General features: G+C 42.2%; 1 protein-coding gene across 13 annotated transcripts in view; it reads left to right on the top strand.

The window, feature by feature from the left end:
* Positions 1-18,277, top strand: part of BNC2 (basonuclin zinc finger protein 2) — a 428,775-nt gene that overhangs the window by 66,788 nt on the left and 343,710 nt on the right. The window lies entirely within an intron of this gene.

An 18,277-nucleotide genomic window follows, 5' to 3' on the forward strand; every position in this document is an offset into this window, starting at 1 on the left:
TGTTGGCAGTGCTTAAGAGGGTCACAGAGCATTTACAACCACTAGGCTGTGGGGAATAAAATTCCAGGTCTGTTGCACCCAAGGTTATTTAAAACTTGTATTTACCTAGTGGTAACTGCTGCAAAAGTACTTTTCCTATCTGAGCCTCTCTTAAATAGATACCTTAGAAATACATGATCAATGAAATTTCTGCAAAATAGATTTATATTCCAAAGGCTCTTAGCATTACAAAGGTCACTGGTTCCATTTAAGTCTCTTTTTTCAACGCGAAAAGCAGATTGCTGTCAACTTTGTTAGACACGATTGGCATTACTTGTGAGCTATCCATTTCCAATTAGAAGCCAGAAGCTGTGCTCCTTTTATATGCATGTGCCAAAAAGGCATTACCCTCCCCCACTACACACCCATATTTAAATGATATTTCCTTAGTATCCTCTAGAAGTATGATTTTGAGAAAAAGCAGGACTCTTTGTCCCTCTCTGCAGAGTTTCTTCTGTGGGTGAGCTGAAGTCCTTTTTGTCACTGATAGGATTGTAGGGGAGGAATGTTTTCCTCCACCCTCTTAGGGTCTGTGGCTGGGTCTGAAAATTAAACTGACAAAGACATATCTGGAGATGTATAGGTTGTTTTTTTTTTTTAAACAGGAGAAAAGCATACAAATGTATTTAGTATAAGCTTTACGGGACATGGGAACCTTCATAAGAAAATGAAGACCCAAAGAAACAGACCTGAGTATTTTATGCTAGGTTTTTGAAGAGTACACAGTTGTGGAGGGGTATGGTAGGTTAAGGAGGAGAAGGAAATTGTAGTGAATTGGGGGAAACCTAGCAAGGCTTGTTTGTGAGGATTCTTTTCTGCATCCCTTTGTGTTCGGAGATAAGATGCTCCTTTCCTCTGGAGGGCACCCAGAGGGGAGGGCACCCGGCATTATGAGGGTTTTATGGCCTGATCCAGGGAAGAAGGACGAGGAGAAGTCCTTCCGGCTTCTGCCATTTTCTCAAACTCCTTCAACTTAAAATGTTCAGCATGCCAGGATGCTTTATCTTGGTGTTCTGAACTCCATCCGGATAATAGGGTTAATAGTTTCAATGCAAAAACAGGATTTTGGGAAATAAAGTTGTGAAAAACAAAGCATTCTCACAAGAGAATTTGTTGGTGATCATTATAGATTATAGTTTCTTCTGGTTGTGCTCATTATAAATTCTTGTTTCTTCTGGGTGTAACACTGGGAGGAGTCAGATGGTGACCTTACTGAGCTTTACCAGAGGATTTGTTTTTTTTTTTTTTTTTTTTGCGGTACGCGGGCCTCTCACTGTTGTGGCCTTTCCCGTTGCGGAGCACAGGCTCCGGACGCGCAGGCTCGGCGGCCATGGCTCATGCGCACAGCCGCTCTGCGGCATGTGGGATCTTCCCGGACCGGGCCACGAACCCGTGTCCCCTGCATCGGCAGGCGGACTCTCAACCACTGTGGCACCAGGGAAGCGCCTTTACCAGAGGATTTTAAGTATTTTTGCTATAGCTGTCAATTGAGATTTTACTCAAGAAATTTGAATTTATTTATAAATACAATGGGATTAATTTTTCCTAAGGCTCTACTTCCTTTCTTGTTCCTCCCCAAAAGAATTAGTTTCTTTGTCTGTAGAAAAGGATATTTCAAATAGTTTAGCTGTCAGGAAGAAGGAAAAAAACCCCTAAAAACTAGAAGGAAATGTCATGGGTTGTTGCCTCTGGGTGCTGGGATTGTGACTAATTTTTGTTTCTTTATGCTTTCTACACTTTTGCGATTTTCTGTAGCTAGAGTATATTGCTTGTAGAATCAGAAAAAAAAGAAAAAAAATATGCATTTTAGTTGATTTTGATATGTCTAAGGAGTCAAACATTACCCATTCTAATGGCAGACCCTGGAACCTTGGTTCTGGACAATAAAAAAAAAACAAAGCCCTGTTGATGATGGTATAGCTTTCAGAGCCACCTGCCATTTGAATTGGTGGTACATACAGGTGTGGACCACCTTCTCATGGGGTTTGCTGGTGACCAAAGGAAATAGTTGGGTTTATAGCTTAAATGGCAGAAAGGGCTCACCATTGTTGCTGTTACTGCCACGTGCTTCTTTTCCTTCTACCTCCCGTGTATATGTTCTGTGGACCTATTTTTATTTTGTAGCACCCATTCTGTATTTGTGCAGTGGAAATGGGTTTACAGGGTGGTGGGGAGAATTGTGTGGGTAATTTCAGAATTTCCTCTATCATGTCTGTATAGGTTAGTGGAGAATGCCATATAAAATAGCATAAAATGAGTACCTGCCTGCTGGGTGGATGTGCTTAGGATTCCCTTGTAATTCATACAGTCCTTAGTGTAGTTTTGAATGTTACTTCGAGTTGGAGGAATTTCTTTGAACTGTATCATGTTATAGTCACTTGGAAAAACTACATGGAATGCTAGTGTTTGGACTCAGAAGACTGCTTTGTTACTTTTTAAAATTTTGTTTAATTTTTTGCGGTACACAGGCCTCTCACCGTCGCGGCCTCTCCCGTTGCGGAGCACAGGCTCCGGACGCGCAGGCCCAGCGGCTACGGCCCACGAGCCCAGCCGCTCAGCGGCACGCGGGATCCTCCCGGACCGGGGCACGAACCCGCGTCCCCTGCATCGGCAGGCGGACTCCCAACCACCGCGCCACCAGGGAAGCCCTGCTTTGTTACTTTTTAAGTGTGATCTTGGGGCTCGTATTTTCAACCTCTGAACTTGGTTATCTTCATCTGTAAAATGGAGATACTAATAAATGGAGATCCTTCCATTAGGATCATCGTGGGGTTATAAGGAAGTATTTTGTAAATCCGTGTTTGTTTTATTTATCGACTCAGCTACTTTTGGCAAACTACCTAAATTTCAGTGGAGGTGATTTGGATCAAATCCCCGACTTCACAGCCTGGAGCCAAATTGCGTTTGTCCATTCTCTTTGGAAGAGGGGAGGTCAAAGATGTATGATTTTAATCTTGTTTTTGTGAGAGGCTGTGCCTACTCTAACCCCCATAGCTTCCATTAAAAAACTCAAAAATAATTCTTCATTTTCTTTTCCTAATTACTTGGCAGAAATTTAGAATTAAAAGAGAGAAACTAGTAACAACCAACCTTTGCTTCAACAAAAGGGATTCATGGGTCCTAGAGACCAAAGAAATCAGCAGGAATGCCCAGGGTGGATTGATGGATTGCAGAGCCTGGCTGGTAATTACTTTCACTGAGCTAAAACATTAACTTAATGCACAGAAGCGAGGCCAGCTGAAAATCAGGGTTTGGATCCTTCCCTCCCTCCGCCATGGTTATACCACACTTTTCTTCTGGAGGCAGTCTTCTCTTCGGTGGGATAGCCCTTCTTCCCTTCCTAGGACTTGGCATGGATTTTCATGCCCCACCCTGACAGACTTGGGTTGTACCCTTTTGCTTTGGTTGTCCTGGGCAACTGTTGGTGGGGACATATGACTGTTAAGCTCAGCCAGCTTTTGGGGTAGCAAGAAACCCCAGTTCCTGAAGAGTTTTCAGCTAGATATCGACAGATTTAGCTTATCTTGGGGTTCAGATTTCTAGAATTGGCAAGCTTTAGCTTTTGGACTTTTGTGACACTTACCAGGTAAGCACGTTGTTGATTGTTAATAACTTTCTAGTGTGTTGGAAATGATTGTCCGTAGGACATTTAGTGACATGATTATTGAGTGATATGTGTTTGCCGTGGGTCCGGAGGGGCATGTGTATATTTTGTGTATATTTTCAGGTGATTGTCAAATCCATAGTACTTGAGAGCATATTTACTCTACAATGCTCTCAACCTCAGCCCTTCTATTATGAAGTGAAGAAATTGTGTAACTAGAGAGATGAAACCATTTCCAGCTCATTAGCACCACGAATGGACTTGGAAGTCAAGTTTTCTGACTTCAAGTTTATGGGGATAAGACTAGTAGCTACCTTATGGGATTTAGAGAGAATTAAATTTTGAAAAATCTATACTGAGGGTTAGGAACAGTGACTGACGCAGAAAAAGACTTAACAAATGAAAGCCACTGTCATTGTTATTATCATTTTTACTTTTTATTATTTTTCTCGTTACCACCACCACCATGTTGTGTAAGATTGTCAAGCAGTGTTCTTTGGTGTGTGCCAGGTTGGGGAACCCCACCTTTTGCCAGCAAACTGAAGCAAGTACTCAACTTATGGCTCTATTTAAAGGAAATTGCACAAGGTTTGACACTTGACTTCCATAAACACCCACGGAAAGCATTGGTAGAAGATAACTGAATGATAATTTGCAATCCTAATTTTGAATTTTGTGTATTTTGTGTGTATTTATGGGTTGATTATATTTCTAACATAAAAAGATTTGTCAAATGTGATTCTGTCCAAGTACACCCTCCTGAAACAGCAGGGATTCCCTGCAACCATGGTTCATTGTTCAGCAGTCTCCTGTACTTCTTTGTTTCCTTAGCCGTCTACATGGAATATGTAATATTTCAAGTATTTAAGTTTCCTAATCCTGTCAGCCCAGGGCTTTATGTTGGAAGACTTTAGTTACGAAATCTATTCTGACGTAATTGTTTAAAAGATCAGACTTTTGAGGAATTTTTTATGATATGGGAGTATATTCACAATATGTTAGTGGAAAAGAAATGGCTGCAAAGCTATAAGTATGACGCCAACTTTGTGGCATATAAAAGGGTATATATATGAAGAAGAAATACTGGAAGGAAATATACAAATGAGTAATAATAGTGTTATCTATTCTCTGGGTAGATTAATAACAAATATGTTGATTACTAACAAATATGTTTTTTAAATTTTTACAAATAATTTTTAAACTTTCTTTGAATTACCTGCAACTCACTTATACTTTGTATAAACTATTTTAAGAAGAAAGAAATTGTCAGTTGTGTCTTGGTAGGATAGTGATTGTTGAATGCCATCCTGTGTCATACTAGTTTAACTCTGTGTTTGATGTACTTGCTGTCTCACAGGCAGTGTAGCTTAGTAGATAGAGTGTGGACTCTGGAATCAGGTGGGCTTGGGTTTCCACCCCGTTGTCTTCATTTAAGAGTTTCCGGATTGGGCAAGTTGCTTCTCGGAGCCTTAGTTCTGGTTAAATCGGGGATGCCGTCTCCTCTGCAAGGTTTCTTAATTCTGAAAGTGGCTTGCTCTTGTAGGTGCTCAGTAAATACTAGTCCTTTTCTCCTCCCAGCCATTACCCTGACTTCCCCAAATTCCACAAGGATCAGAATAAAGGAACTTGGAAAAAAGTTTTAGTTTCATACTAACATTTTCAGGTGGTTTGCCTTTTTAATCATCTTTTTACTGCAAAAGTCTCGGTTTCTGTAAGTCTCACATCCTGGGGAACCAAACTCACGACAGTCTTGAAGTGTCTTACTTCAAAGGGTGAGAAAACTGAGCAAACCAAAGTTGTGATGCGCTCTCTGGAGCAGTGTTTGTGAGCATATCAGCCTGGGAATGCTGAGTAAGAGCCTCGCCATCCACCAGCCCCTGGCAGTGATGCGGAGGGTGTGACGAGGACTCTGGGGCTGAGGTAGGGTTTGTAATTGCATGGCCGTCTGGCCTGCCCCAAGCATTCTTTTCCCTTCCAGGATTCCTGTAATTGTCATCAGATGGCTCAGTCTCCCGAATGTTTCCGGTATTGCAGTGACTTCTGGAGTGTGTTTAAGGAGAAAAAAAGGCCGGAATTAGCAGTCATCATTTGTTTGTGTCTGTTCTGTTGTGTGTGATGCGTACAGATCAGGCATGTCTGGAGTATAGAGAAATCCGTCAGATGTACAGTCCTTACCATCTTCTCTAGCACCTTCCTACTTCTTTTGCTGATTCTTTTCCACCTGCACTGCTCTAAAGGAAAACAAAATTGAGGAAAGATGCAGGAGGTGGCCCTGTTTTCAGCTGTAGTCCTTTATTCTTTTGGTCTCTTTACTTCTGGGGACATTTATAGAGCATTGCATCTTTCTTGGAGTGCAAGGCTCCAGGAGGTTAGGAGCTGGACCGGAAAGAGGCCCTGTGAAGTATGGTTCAAAGTCTTGGCTGTGGAGGAAAGGAGACATTTGAGATAGACCTTGAATTTCAACTGATAGAATTTGAATGACAGATATGATAGCATTAATTGACAAAGCAGGTGTTAAGGTGGAAAGAACAGCCCAGTAGCACAGTGATAGAAAAGGTGAGATGTGTTTGGAGAGGAGTATAGGATGCAGGTGAGCTTAAAAATAAGAAAAACTTTGTAAATTTGCATTCATTCTTTGAAGAGGGGTCAGCCTAATGATTCCAATTTTAGGCTGAATACTGTCTGTAAAGGTAAAGAAGGAATGGCTCATGCCTTCAAAGTGGGTCCCATTCTGAGTATTTCAAGGTAGTAGTTGAATTTTCCTTCATCATAAGCCTGTAACTAAAAACGTAACTCTAGGAAGATACCTTGCGTGGGGGTAATTTTTTAATCAGGTAATCTATAATTAGACCTTGACTGCTTTCCTAGGAAGGGAAAAATAGCCTAAATGAAAAAGGACAGCTAAATTTTTTTTGAGTTTTTTTTTTTTTTTGATGTACGGACCATTTTTAATGTCTTTATTGAATTTGTTACAATATTGCTTCTGTTTAACGTTTTGGTTTTTTGGCCCGGAGGCATGTGGGATCTTAGCTCCCCGACCAGGGATCGAACCTGCATCCCCTGCATTGGAAGGAGAAGTCTTAACTACTGGACTGCCAGGGACGTCTCAAGGACAGCTAATATTTAAAAAAACAAAAATGGAGTGATCGCCACATCTAACCACGTGTGTTTTCCCACCGCCTCATTCCCTAAGCGGAGCCTGAGTAGAGAGGTGAGGTTGGATAGGATTGCTCAACTAGATCATTTTGGGAAGCGGAAAATTGAAGATAACTGAAACGGTTTCTTCTGATTCATGCTGTTGGCTGAGAAATTGTGCTTTTTAAAAGCTCCTTTGCTTTAGGGGCTCTTACTCACCAAACCAGTGAAATAGTTCATTGCACTCTGGTGCCCCTGTTTGTGTAGCGGTGGAGCGTTCTCTAAACTTACAGGGACCCGGCTCTAGACAGTCATGTAAACTATTTCAGAGTTGTCAGATGGATCTTTTACAATAATTGAATTAAATTCTGATGCCTACCCTAAAACCCATTCTACCTCTTTCTTCCGGCATGGGAAATGGGAACAGCAAAGCCCTTAATCTTAGCAAGGATCCAAGATAGCTCATGATTAATATAAAATCTCAAGTCATGATAATTTCATCCCCCTTAGCAGTGATTGGTCTGATAGCAGGCATGTGACTAAGTTCTGGCCAATAATTTGTAAGAGGAAGTCCTCCGGACAAGGGGAGTGAAAGTTACCCATCTGGAATGAAAAACAGATTCCTGATTGGAGTTTGTCAGTGATGCTTAGTGAGGCACTGAGCAGACATGGGGATGAGCATGGCAACAGGAAGGGCAGAGCTGGCGTCCTTGACACCTAGCCCAGGGCTGCTACTTCTGACTGCTTGTTCTGTGAGAGAGCTAATTGTTTAAGCTCTTATAAACTGGATTTTTAATCACCTCAGGCCAACCTAATTTTTATCTCATAAGATGTTTATGCTTTTATCATGCCCCTTCTAGTATTTTCCCTTCAATTTGGAAAGTAGTTCTTGTAATCTATAACTTAAATCACACTGTATATCATTTAAAGCAGTGGTCCCCAACCTTTTTGGCACCAGGGACCAGTTTCGTGGAAGTCAATTTTTCCATGGATTGGGGGGTGGGTGGGATGGAGGGGCTGGGGATGGTTCAAGTGGTGATGCGAGCGATGGTTCAGGCGGTAACGGGAGTGACGGCAGATGAAACTTCACTCGCTTACCCGCCGCTCACCTCCTGCTGTGCCGCCCGGTTCCTAATAGGCCACGGACCGGTAGCGGTCCGGGGGTCGGGGACCCCTGATTTAAAGTAGTTTCTGTCTCAAGACATGAGAGGCAAGTACCTCTTTTTTGGTGGGAAACTAGAACTGACCCTTCCCAAAGCAAGTGCGCTGCGGCCAGTGAAGTCATCTTGTGGGCCATCTTGTTTTCACCACAGGTGGTACCTTGGTGAAAGGTGTGATGGGACAGACATGTTTGAGTTTGGTTTGTATTAGTTCATTTTGTTCCTGTTGTTTGTAAATTGGGTGCTCTTTGCTTAGGCGACTTATTTCTGCTTTCGATTGTTATGATTGGTAATAAGAGAAAGAAATAGCCTAAAAATACATTCTCTCGCAAGGTTATTCAGTTTTTAGTTGGTGTTTCTTTGGCCTGTAAGGTTTGCGTTGGTGTCTGACTTTGTTGAAAATTCTTTTATGATATTTAAGCTATTCCTTGCAGTATATTTTCCCTTTTAGTAAAGAAAACTCACTTTCTTTGCTAAGATGAACTGTCATTAGGACTGCTTGGTATTGAGAATATTTCTCACTTAATACCCCTAATGAGATACAAATGTTCTAAATGTGTCCTTATGAGTTGATTATATTTAGGGAGGAATCTACTTATTTTAGTTAACCAATCCCATTGCTTTCATATCATGCATCCTTATTAGGCTCCCATGTTCCTGTTCCATATGGAGTTCCTTGTGAAATCAGACCTCAGCAAGCGCTGTTGTCACCTTTCAGGGTCAGTGGTACTGAAAATGTTGATGACTTTTGTTGGCTCTATGTATCTTGTTTTTGTTTTTGGCTGAGTTGGGTCTTTGTTGCTGTGCGCGGGCTTTCTATGGTTGCGGCAAGTGGGCGCTACTCTTCGTTGTGGTGCGTGAGCCTCTCGTTGCGGTGGCTTCTCTTGTTGCGTAGCACGGGCTCCAGGCACGCGGCCCTCAGTAGTTGCGGCGCATGGGCTCAGTAGTTGTGGCTCTCGGGCTCTAGAGTGCAGGCTCAGTAGTTGTGGCACACCGGCTTAGTTGCTCCACGGCATGTGGGATCCTCCCGGACCAGGGCTCGAACCTGTGTCCCCTGCATTGGCAGGTGGATTCCCAATCACTGTGCCACCAGGGAAGTCCTTGCATCTTGTTTTTATAGCACTCTTCCTTTTTTATACAGTCATGATAAATACAGTTCCTTCCCCTAGTCTTGAAAAGTGAATTTTATTTCTTAGTTGGTTCTTTTCTGGTATTTATACTTACTAGCATAAAATAATTGAATATTTTTGGACCCTCCTCCCCTACTTTTGTGGCTCCTTCTGTAGGCTGGGAATGGTCTTCTTAGCTCCTTGGTTCTCTGGACATTGTCCATCTTTGACCTTTTGCCAAAAATCTGAAAATGTTCAAGTAAAACTAACTGGTTACTCTGAGTCATACTGAAGCAGGTTTGCCCAATTTCTAGGAGTCAGTGTTTTACCCCTTTCAGTGACCATGTCCTTCTACTTTCTGAGGAAAGTAGACAAGTCAGCGAAGAAGTTTCAAAGAACTTGACCAAAGGTGGAGTTACACCTTTTGAGTTCAAATACTAGCCTCAAAGTTTACTCTGCATGCCCTTGGCCACATTATATGACTTCCCTGTGCTTCAGCATTCTTCTGTGAAGTGGAGACTATCCTGGTACTTCTGTCGTACCATGAGAATTCTCTTGTGTCATGAGAATTCTTACGAGAAGATTTATGAAAAGCTCATACAGTAGTGCCTGGTGCCTACTAAATGTATAGTTGATAGGATAGTATCTGGTGGAATTGTTCAAAGTACTCTTTAAAATCTGTTTCTCCTTTGGCTCTCAGAACCACCTGGTGAAAGAGGAAGTATTATTAGCCCTATTTTATAGGGCACAATGTTAGAATGTAACTTTGTTACTAGTGATAGAATTGTTACTAGTGATAGATAGATATAATTGGTTATACTTCAGTGTGAATTGGGTCTTGAGGAAGTTGCCCTGTTTTTGTGATGTTATAAATTAGAAGATGTAGATGGGAAGGGCATCAATTCCTATTCCTTAAATCTGTCCTAGTGGTGAGCCAGTTCATTCATTCTAAAGTTACTTATTTATTTGCTAAACAAAGATATTTCTCACTTTGCATGGTTCCAATATGCACAGTTTTCAGTTATTATGGTTAATTAAATAATACCACCCCCCAACAACACAGTTCAAATATGTTATTATGTTACATTAACGGTGAGTAATTGTATTAAAGTACAACCAGCACATCTTGTTATTTGGTTCATGAACAGACAGCAGAAGGTGTAGCTGTGTTGCCTCCTCGTCTCTCAGAGATAAATTTGTAACTTTAAAAAAAAAAATTATTTATTTGTTTTTATTTTTGGCTGTGTTGGGTCATCGTTGCTGGGCGCGGGCTTTCTCTAGTTGCGGTGAGCAGGGGCTGCTCTTCGTTGCAGTGCGTGGGCTTCTCGTTGCGGTGGCTTCTCTTGTTGCACAGCATGGGCTCTAGGTGCGCGGGCTTCAGTAGTTGTGGCTTGCAAGCTCTATAGAGTGCAGGCTCAGTAGTTGTGGCATGCAGGCTTAGTTGCTCCATGGCATGTGGGATCTCCCCGGGCCAGGGCTCAAACCTGTGTCCCATGCATTGGCAGATTCCCAACTACTGCACCACCAGGGAAGCCCTAAATTTGTAACATTTTATGAAAATGGATAATTCAGAGAGGGAATTGGTGGACAAGGATAAAAGTGCTGCATAGTGCAGCAAAGAAATGAAAAGTGCTAACACTGGAAGTGAAATTTGAGCCATTCATAAATAGAGTTATAAGAAAAATAGCTGACTACAGGAGTGTAAACCATGCCACTGTTCTAGAGCCTCTATGTAGCAGGATGAGTTCAGTGAAAAGGAGCTTGCTCTTGTAAATTAGGAATGTGATTGTGACAAAAAGGATGAAAACATAACAGAGCAAAGGATGATGGCAGAAAACTTTGTATTAAAGAAAACTCAGAGATACTGCAGGACAATGAAAACACAAAGGATAAAATGTTGGAAGCTAATCCACACTTAGGAGTATGCCAGTTCACCAAGGTATACAAAAGATGCTCATTTGGTATTTTAAATTATACAGTGAGAAGAAGGCAGCACTGTTCAAACTACTCAGACTGCTCTTGATATGTTTTTTTAAATAAAGAAAACACTTTAATTCTCAAAGTTTCTAATGTTTTAAATTACAGTGTACTAAATGAATGTTTTACTTACTTTGTTCATCTTCTTATCCCTATATAACTGATTTTTAATGTTTTTGACAAAAAAATGTTAAAGGTCACAGAAAAACTATAATTTTTCTATTGATTATTGAGATCGCTCTGCATGGTTTCAGCTTGGATGGTCATGTTTATGGTCTTGTATTACTGTGCAAGGCAAGAGCTGCCAGTATTTATTAAGCCAAGTGGGCACTCTTGTAAGTGGTGGGGATGCAATGATACAGTGATGCCTTATGAAACATCATTCCAACATAGATGTATTGAGTGTCTGCCAGATACCAGGCTGTATACACACATGTGAATAAAAAGTAGTTCTTTTTCTCAAAGAATCCACGTTTCAATTGATCAATGAGAGACAAGATCATTATATCACAACAGATGCAGTTATCAGTAATATGTATAATACATTTCTTTGAATGCAGTGTTAGGGAGATACCAGGCATTGTAAGAGCCTAGAGGAAGGGCATCTAACTTATTAGCCTGGGAGTGTGAGGGTTGGGAGACAGCCTGGAGGACTCAGTAGTTAATATGGAAAAGCTGTGTTTTAAGAGCCAGACAGTGGCAAGAAATTTCTGCCCGGAGAGCACAGGACATTTTAAAAAGTTGATTGTTGCTGCAGTGTGGAAAGCAAGATATAGGGGGCAGATCAGCAATCCTGTAGGCATTGGGAAACCCTTGGGATTTCTCTGTAATTTCTTTTAAATTAAGGTATAAGTTATACACAGTGAAACTGACCCATTTTAGTGTATCATTTAGTGTGTTTGATCTACGCCCTGTAACCACCACCACAGTCAAGATGAGGAACCATTTACACCACGCCTCAGTGCTCCTGAGTGACGAACCCCTCCTTCCGCCCCCAGCCCCTGGCAACCACTGACGTGTTTTTCTTTTAATTTAATTTTATTATTTTAAAAAATTTTTGGCTACATTGGGTCTTCATTGCGGTGTGCGGGCTTCTCATCGCAGTGGCTTTTCTTTGTTGTGGCTCATGGGCTCTAGGTGTGTGGGCTTCAATAATTGTGGCTCGCGGGCTTCGTTGCTCCGCGGCATGTGGGATCTTTCCAGACCAGGGATCAAACCCGTGTCCCCTGCATTGGCAGGCGGATTCTTAACCACTGCGCCGCCAGGGAAGGTCCCTGACCTGTTTTCTGTCCTTATAATTTTGGCTTTTCCAGAATGTGATATAAACGTAGTCATCTAGTATGTAACCTTTTAAGTCTTGCTTCTCTCACTTAGCATAATACTTTTTAGATTCATCCATGTTGTTGCATGTTTAAAAAAGCCTTTGGGAAAAAAAAAAAAAAGCCTTTGGGTTTTAAGTAGGAGAATTATCTGTGAGATTTGATGGGAGGGTGGATTAGAGAGGAGGGAGACCAGAGGCTTTCCCTGTAATTTAGTCAGGTGCTGATGGAGGGGAGTTGCAGAGGCAGGGCTCGGTTTAAGAAGTGTATAGGAGGTAGAATCAGTCCTAACCCAGCTACCTGATACAGGTAGTAACAGGAGCAAAGGCAGGTAGGGAAGAGGAGGCCCTGCATGTTGGCCGAGTTGAGGGGGTTAGTGTGGGATAATCCTGAGGTGGAGCCCAGCGGGGTGTGCGCACGTGAAGGAGTTGCCTTATCTCCTTCCTTATTCTCTGATCTTTGCCTGGGTCAAACTTGCTAAGTGCTGACCTTGCTTAATTAAAGGGCTTCTTTTTTTCTTCATCCCGCCACATCATCAAGAGTTTGGTCCCAAGGCCTTGCTTTGGGCTGTGGACTGTAACATGAAGAACGTGCTGTTCATGTAGTATTAGTAGGTAACTCAGTGCATCTTTGGTTGCCCATTGCTTTCCATAAATGGCAGTGTGAATGTCTTTAGAGAAGCTATGGTTGGTTTGGTTCATGGAGCTAGAGGTCAGAGTCTAATAGTTACCATCTAGCTACCGGCTGGGGACTCTCTTTTGTAAAGATCCTTTTCACCAAAAGGGCTTCTCTTGAACTGTGTCTTTTTGAGGATCCTATTAATACCTTTGAACCCGTTTGAACCTTATGGGGTAGAAGCAGTGATGAAAGAACATAATATTAGCCATATTTAAGATATGGCAGACTCACTTTCTGGGTATGCTTTGATTCAATGAGGATTCCAAGGCCTGCATTCAGGCTAATGGGAGAATTCTGTGCTTGATTAATAATGCTTAACTCTGGCCTGGGAAGGGAAGCACCCTGAAAAGTGATGGGTAGAGTGTTTGCCCCTCTGAGGAAGAACTTTTCAGAAAGGTGATTGACCACACAACTGCTTATACCCAAAAGGTACTGGCTACAAAATTACCCCACATCTGTAATCACAGCTAACAGAGCATTTCATCCTCAGGCAGCTCCGTGCGGTAGAGTGTTTCTCTTGTGTCTCACAGATAGGGAAACTGAGGTACAGAGAGGTCAAGTAACTTTCCCAAAGTCAGACAGACTGGCAGAGCTTGAATTCACACCCAGGTAGTCTGGCTCCAGAGTCCATACTTTTCTGTCTACACCATTAGGTCTTTACAGTTCTAGAATGCCAGCTCTGGGAATTGTTTCATTTCACAGTTAAGAGAGATGGAGTCTAGAGGAGGCTCTGAGGTGACTCACTGGAGATCACAGACGATGATGGAGACAGAACTAGTTTCCCCCTGCCCAGGGCTCTAGCCATTCTAGCACGTTTTGTACCTTTGTCTCAGCTGCTTGTCAGTTTCATATTAATGAAGAATAACTTTGCTGACATAGGCAGACTGGCAAAATTTGTGCTTAATTCCTTCCTTTTCCTTGGCCTCAGCTCTCTCTTGTCTGGGAATGTACTAATTGGCTCTCTTCCTGTCCCCTCTGTCACTTTATTACTCCCAAGAGAGCCTGGAATCACTGTTACGGTTCTCCAGCCTGACGTGTTTGGTCATTGTCCGATCTTGTGCTCTTTCCAGTCTCTTCCCATTAACATCTGGGGAGAGAAGGAGATGCCCAACCATCTGGGCGAGAGTTGCATTTTGGGGTGGAGGAGGAGCTAGGACTATTGTGGGATTGAGGTTATTGTGGTACAGATCAAAGACCTTCACTGGAGTGCTGACTGTTGTGATTTTGATTCTCCTGCCCCACCTGTACCCACCAGAGCTCACCCCCTCCATTTTCAGTGCAGGGCATCTCACTCTCTGCATTTGGGGTTCAGAGCTAAGACAGTGCTGATAAACTTGCCCCGTGGAAACTTGAGTACACAGGGCATCTGGGACAGAAAAGGGCGCTCTTGCCTTGACAGTTTACATGTCATACTTTTTTTTTTTTTTTTTTTTTTTTTTGCGGTACGCGGGCCTCCCACTGTTGTGGCCTCTCCCGTCGTGGAGCACAGGCTCCGGACGCGCATGCTCAGCGGCCATGGCTCACGGGCCTAGCCGCTCCGCGGCATGTGGGATCTTCCCGGACTGGGGCACGAACCCGTGTCCCATGCATCGGCAGGCGGACTCTCAACCACTGAGCCACCAGGGAAGCCCTGTCATACTTTTTGTAATTTTATTTTGAGGGGGATATTTGGGAGATAATTTGGGGGATAAGTTAATTTTCTGTGACATTTGTAACCTTTCTTTAAAGAAATTGCCTCTTGTAGGCTCATTCAAGTCGAGAGACTGATTTTTTTCTTCTGTTTTTTTCTCTATTCTTTCTTCCTTTTCTCCCTTCTTCCCTCCCTTCCTTCTCTCCTTCCTTGTATAGTGAGTCTTTGTATGTAAAAATATAGCTCCTGTTCTAGTCTCTTCCATCCACCCAACCCAGGAATGAAGTTGAATGTTAACACATTATGGTCACCATTCTCCTGTGGCTTACTCTTTCTCCACATTTACTGGAATTAAAAATGCCCTTCTCAATTTCAACTCAAAATACCTGAAAAGACTCCTTGTTCTGTTAAGAGAAAGCAAATTTCCCCAGGTAAGTTCCCATATGTTTTCTGTAAAAACTGGCACACGCTTTCTTTGTATTTTACCCCTGTCAAATGAGATCCTTATAAGAGTAAATCGGTGAGTCTAAGCTTCTCATCTCTTTTTGCCTGTGTTTTCTTGGGTAATTTTAACTCTTTTTGTGCCGTCCAGGAAAGTTTGCTGCTTCTTGTCACAACAGGAGTGTCTGGGATTCCTGAAATTGCCCTCAAATGGCCCTTGAGCTCTGCAGTTCTTCTGAATGTGGTGCTTGTGCACAGAGGAGACTTTTCCTCCAAAGCCCTGGGAAGGGCCCCAACAAATGTGTTCTCAAGGTCATTTCTTTTTGTAAAGGGTGCATGTGTTTTTGCATGCTCTCTCTTAAAGAGGGTCCCCCAAAGTGTGTAAGCTTTAGACCTTACCTCACCTGCATCTCCTTGAGTTGTTCCTTTCAAGAAATACATAGCAAGAGCTTCTATCACCTGAATTAGTCACCTGATCCAATTACTTTCTCTGGCCTTCCAGCTGCAGTGTAACTTCTTTCAGTTTTTCTAATTCTGGCCTCTGAAAATGCAGAGCAGCTGCTCATGCATCGTGTCAATCCGGAGGTGAAGGCCTCAACAAGAAACATTGCTGGAGACGTATCTTAGGGCTTGGGTAGTCTAGTCTTACATTGCAGCTGGCACAGATTAACCTCACCTAGAGGAGAGTTGGGTTTGGCAAAGGTGAGTTTAAGGTTCTAGTTCTTCATCTCTAATGTGCGAGCACATTCCCTTTTCAAAAAATACACCAGAAAGCTGTCTCTGTGAAATGCTTTGTAGCACAAGCGCACACACACACAAACCAGTACTCCACCTGTAGGAGTGACCGTCATTCTTCTGGTCTCACAGTCCTGAACCACCCGAGTGATCTTTTTCATCCTGTTTTCTTCCCACTCCCATCATTTGCCACAACCTGGAAGCTGACTGTTTTAGTGTGTATTGTCTCTTGGAACTATCCCCTCCTTTAAAAAAAAAAAAAAGTCTCATGACTACTGTTGAGTTGGATGGGAGAGATGGTTTATAAAGTGAACAATCACTCTTTTGCTCCTTTTCAATCTCACTGCCATACCACAAGCTGGCTGCAGTAACTGGTCAGTTCGCCTTCAAGCTCCCTCCAGGACACTCTACTCCTTGGGATTGGAGGCTTTTAAAAACATCTCGTTGTCACTACTCAGCCCCCACACTTCATTCATTGCAGGCTCTCTGATCAGCGTGAGCCCTTACTTCTCTATTCAGGGACAAGCCCTTACTTCCATTCCATATTCAGCGTCCTCCTTGAGAGGAGACCAGCATATCTGTCCACCTCAGTCTCTCCTTGACACTTTTTATGTTGTGTTTTAGCCATATCAGCTCCTGGGTATGCCTCCTTTTTTGCAGTCTTTTTCTTAAGGCACTTAATGCTTTGTGCCTTGTAGGACAGTTATTTGTATGGTTGTATGATACTCCAGACTAGACTTAAAAAGTTTTGAAAGTGCTTTCTCCTGTTTATTTTTAGTAGTGGTAGGTGTTAAGTACTTAGTGAAGAAAGTAGCACTAGACGATTACAGAGAGCTGCACAAGCACCCCGCCAGGCACGCTAAACCCTAATTATCTGTCTTCCCTACCACACCTGGACCGGGACTGAAAAGAGAATCACATTTGTTTCTTATTCCTGTGATGCTCTCCTCCATTCTTTGCATAGGATTTTTTTTCTTGTTTTAACCAAAAATTTTGATTTTTTTGCCAAACTCACTAGAAAAAGGAAATCGGATGCTTGTCCACTATTAGTTGAGGTGTACTAATCCCTTTGTGTTTGAAATTTTTAATTATTAAAAAAAATCTTCCAGTGCTTTAATATATCTGTCAAGAAACCTTTAAAAATTTTAAAAGAATTCTAAAATTTATATCTGGAAAATTTACTTTTGAAAATTTACTCATGACTAATTGGGCGGTTGCATAACTAAGATTAGTAGTGATTGCTCTAGTTTTAAAAACAGCTGTGATATTTCATTTGAATTACTTTTTAAAGACATTTCTAGATAGCATGGAAGGAAGGTGAGTATAGTAGTGGTTTAAATAAAGTAGGGGTTTAATTTGTGAATTAATTTGAATTTGTTGTATAGCTGTTACAATCAAGTGCTAAGTAGATAATATAAAGCAATGCATATTGTTTGAAGCTTTCATCAGCCTTCCCAAGTAGATCTTAAATCTAAATCAGTATTAAAAGTGTTCTAAATGGTATAATTGTTTCATTAGACAACCTGAGTTTTGAGTAAATTTGTAGACTCTTGAACCTTGTAATATAACAAGAGTAAGCTTAGATATAACAAGCATAAATCATTGTGATTTGCATAATTTATCTCTTCTGTGTAAATATTGTACTCACACAGTAAAACTGCTGTCCTAGAAATCAGATTTTGATTGAGTATTTGTGGGGTTAGAGGAGGTTTTAGGGTTATGTTTGTGTTTAGATTTAATTTCAATGGTAAGTTAATATTTATGGTGAGCAATGTGCAGAATGTTTTATTTACTTTTTTTTTTTGCGGTACGCGGGCCTCTCACTGTTGTGGCCTCTCCCGTTATGGAGCACAGGCTCCGGACGCACAGGCTCAGCGGCCATGGCTCACGGGCCCAGCCGCTCCGTGGCATGTGGGATCTTCCCGGACCGGGACACAAACCTGTGTCCCCTGCATCGGCAGGCGGACTCTCAAGCACTGCGCCACCAGGGAAGCCCTGTTTTATTTACTTTTTCCAAGCTTATGAATAAAAGCAACTTCTGAATCTGATCTTTAGGAACCAAGTTCAGGAAATATGGTATAATTCTATTTTTTTTAAATAAATTTATTTATTTTAATTTTGGCTGCATTGGGTTTTTGTTGCTGCGCGTGGTCTTTTCTCTGGTTGCAGCAAACCGGGGCGATTCTTCATTGTGGTGCGTGGGCTTCTCATTGCGGTGGCTTCTCTTGTTGTGGAGCACGGGCTCTAGGTGTGCAGGCTTCAGTAGTTGTGGCACGCGGGCTCAGTAGTTGTGGCTCACGGGCTCTAGAGCACAGGCTCAGTAGTTGTGGCGCAATGGCTTAGTTGCTCATTGCATGTGGGCTCTTCCTGGACCAGGGATTGAACCCGTGTCCCATGCGTTGGCAGGTGGATTCGTAACCACTGTGCCACCAGGGAAGCCCTATTTTGTT

The sequence above is a fragment of the Tursiops truncatus genome, chromosome 6 (genome assembly GCF_011762595.2).
Source record: "Tursiops truncatus isolate mTurTru1 chromosome 6, mTurTru1.mat.Y, whole genome shotgun sequence".
NCBI classification, from domain to species: domain Eukaryota; kingdom Metazoa; phylum Chordata; class Mammalia; order Artiodactyla; family Delphinidae; genus Tursiops; species Tursiops truncatus.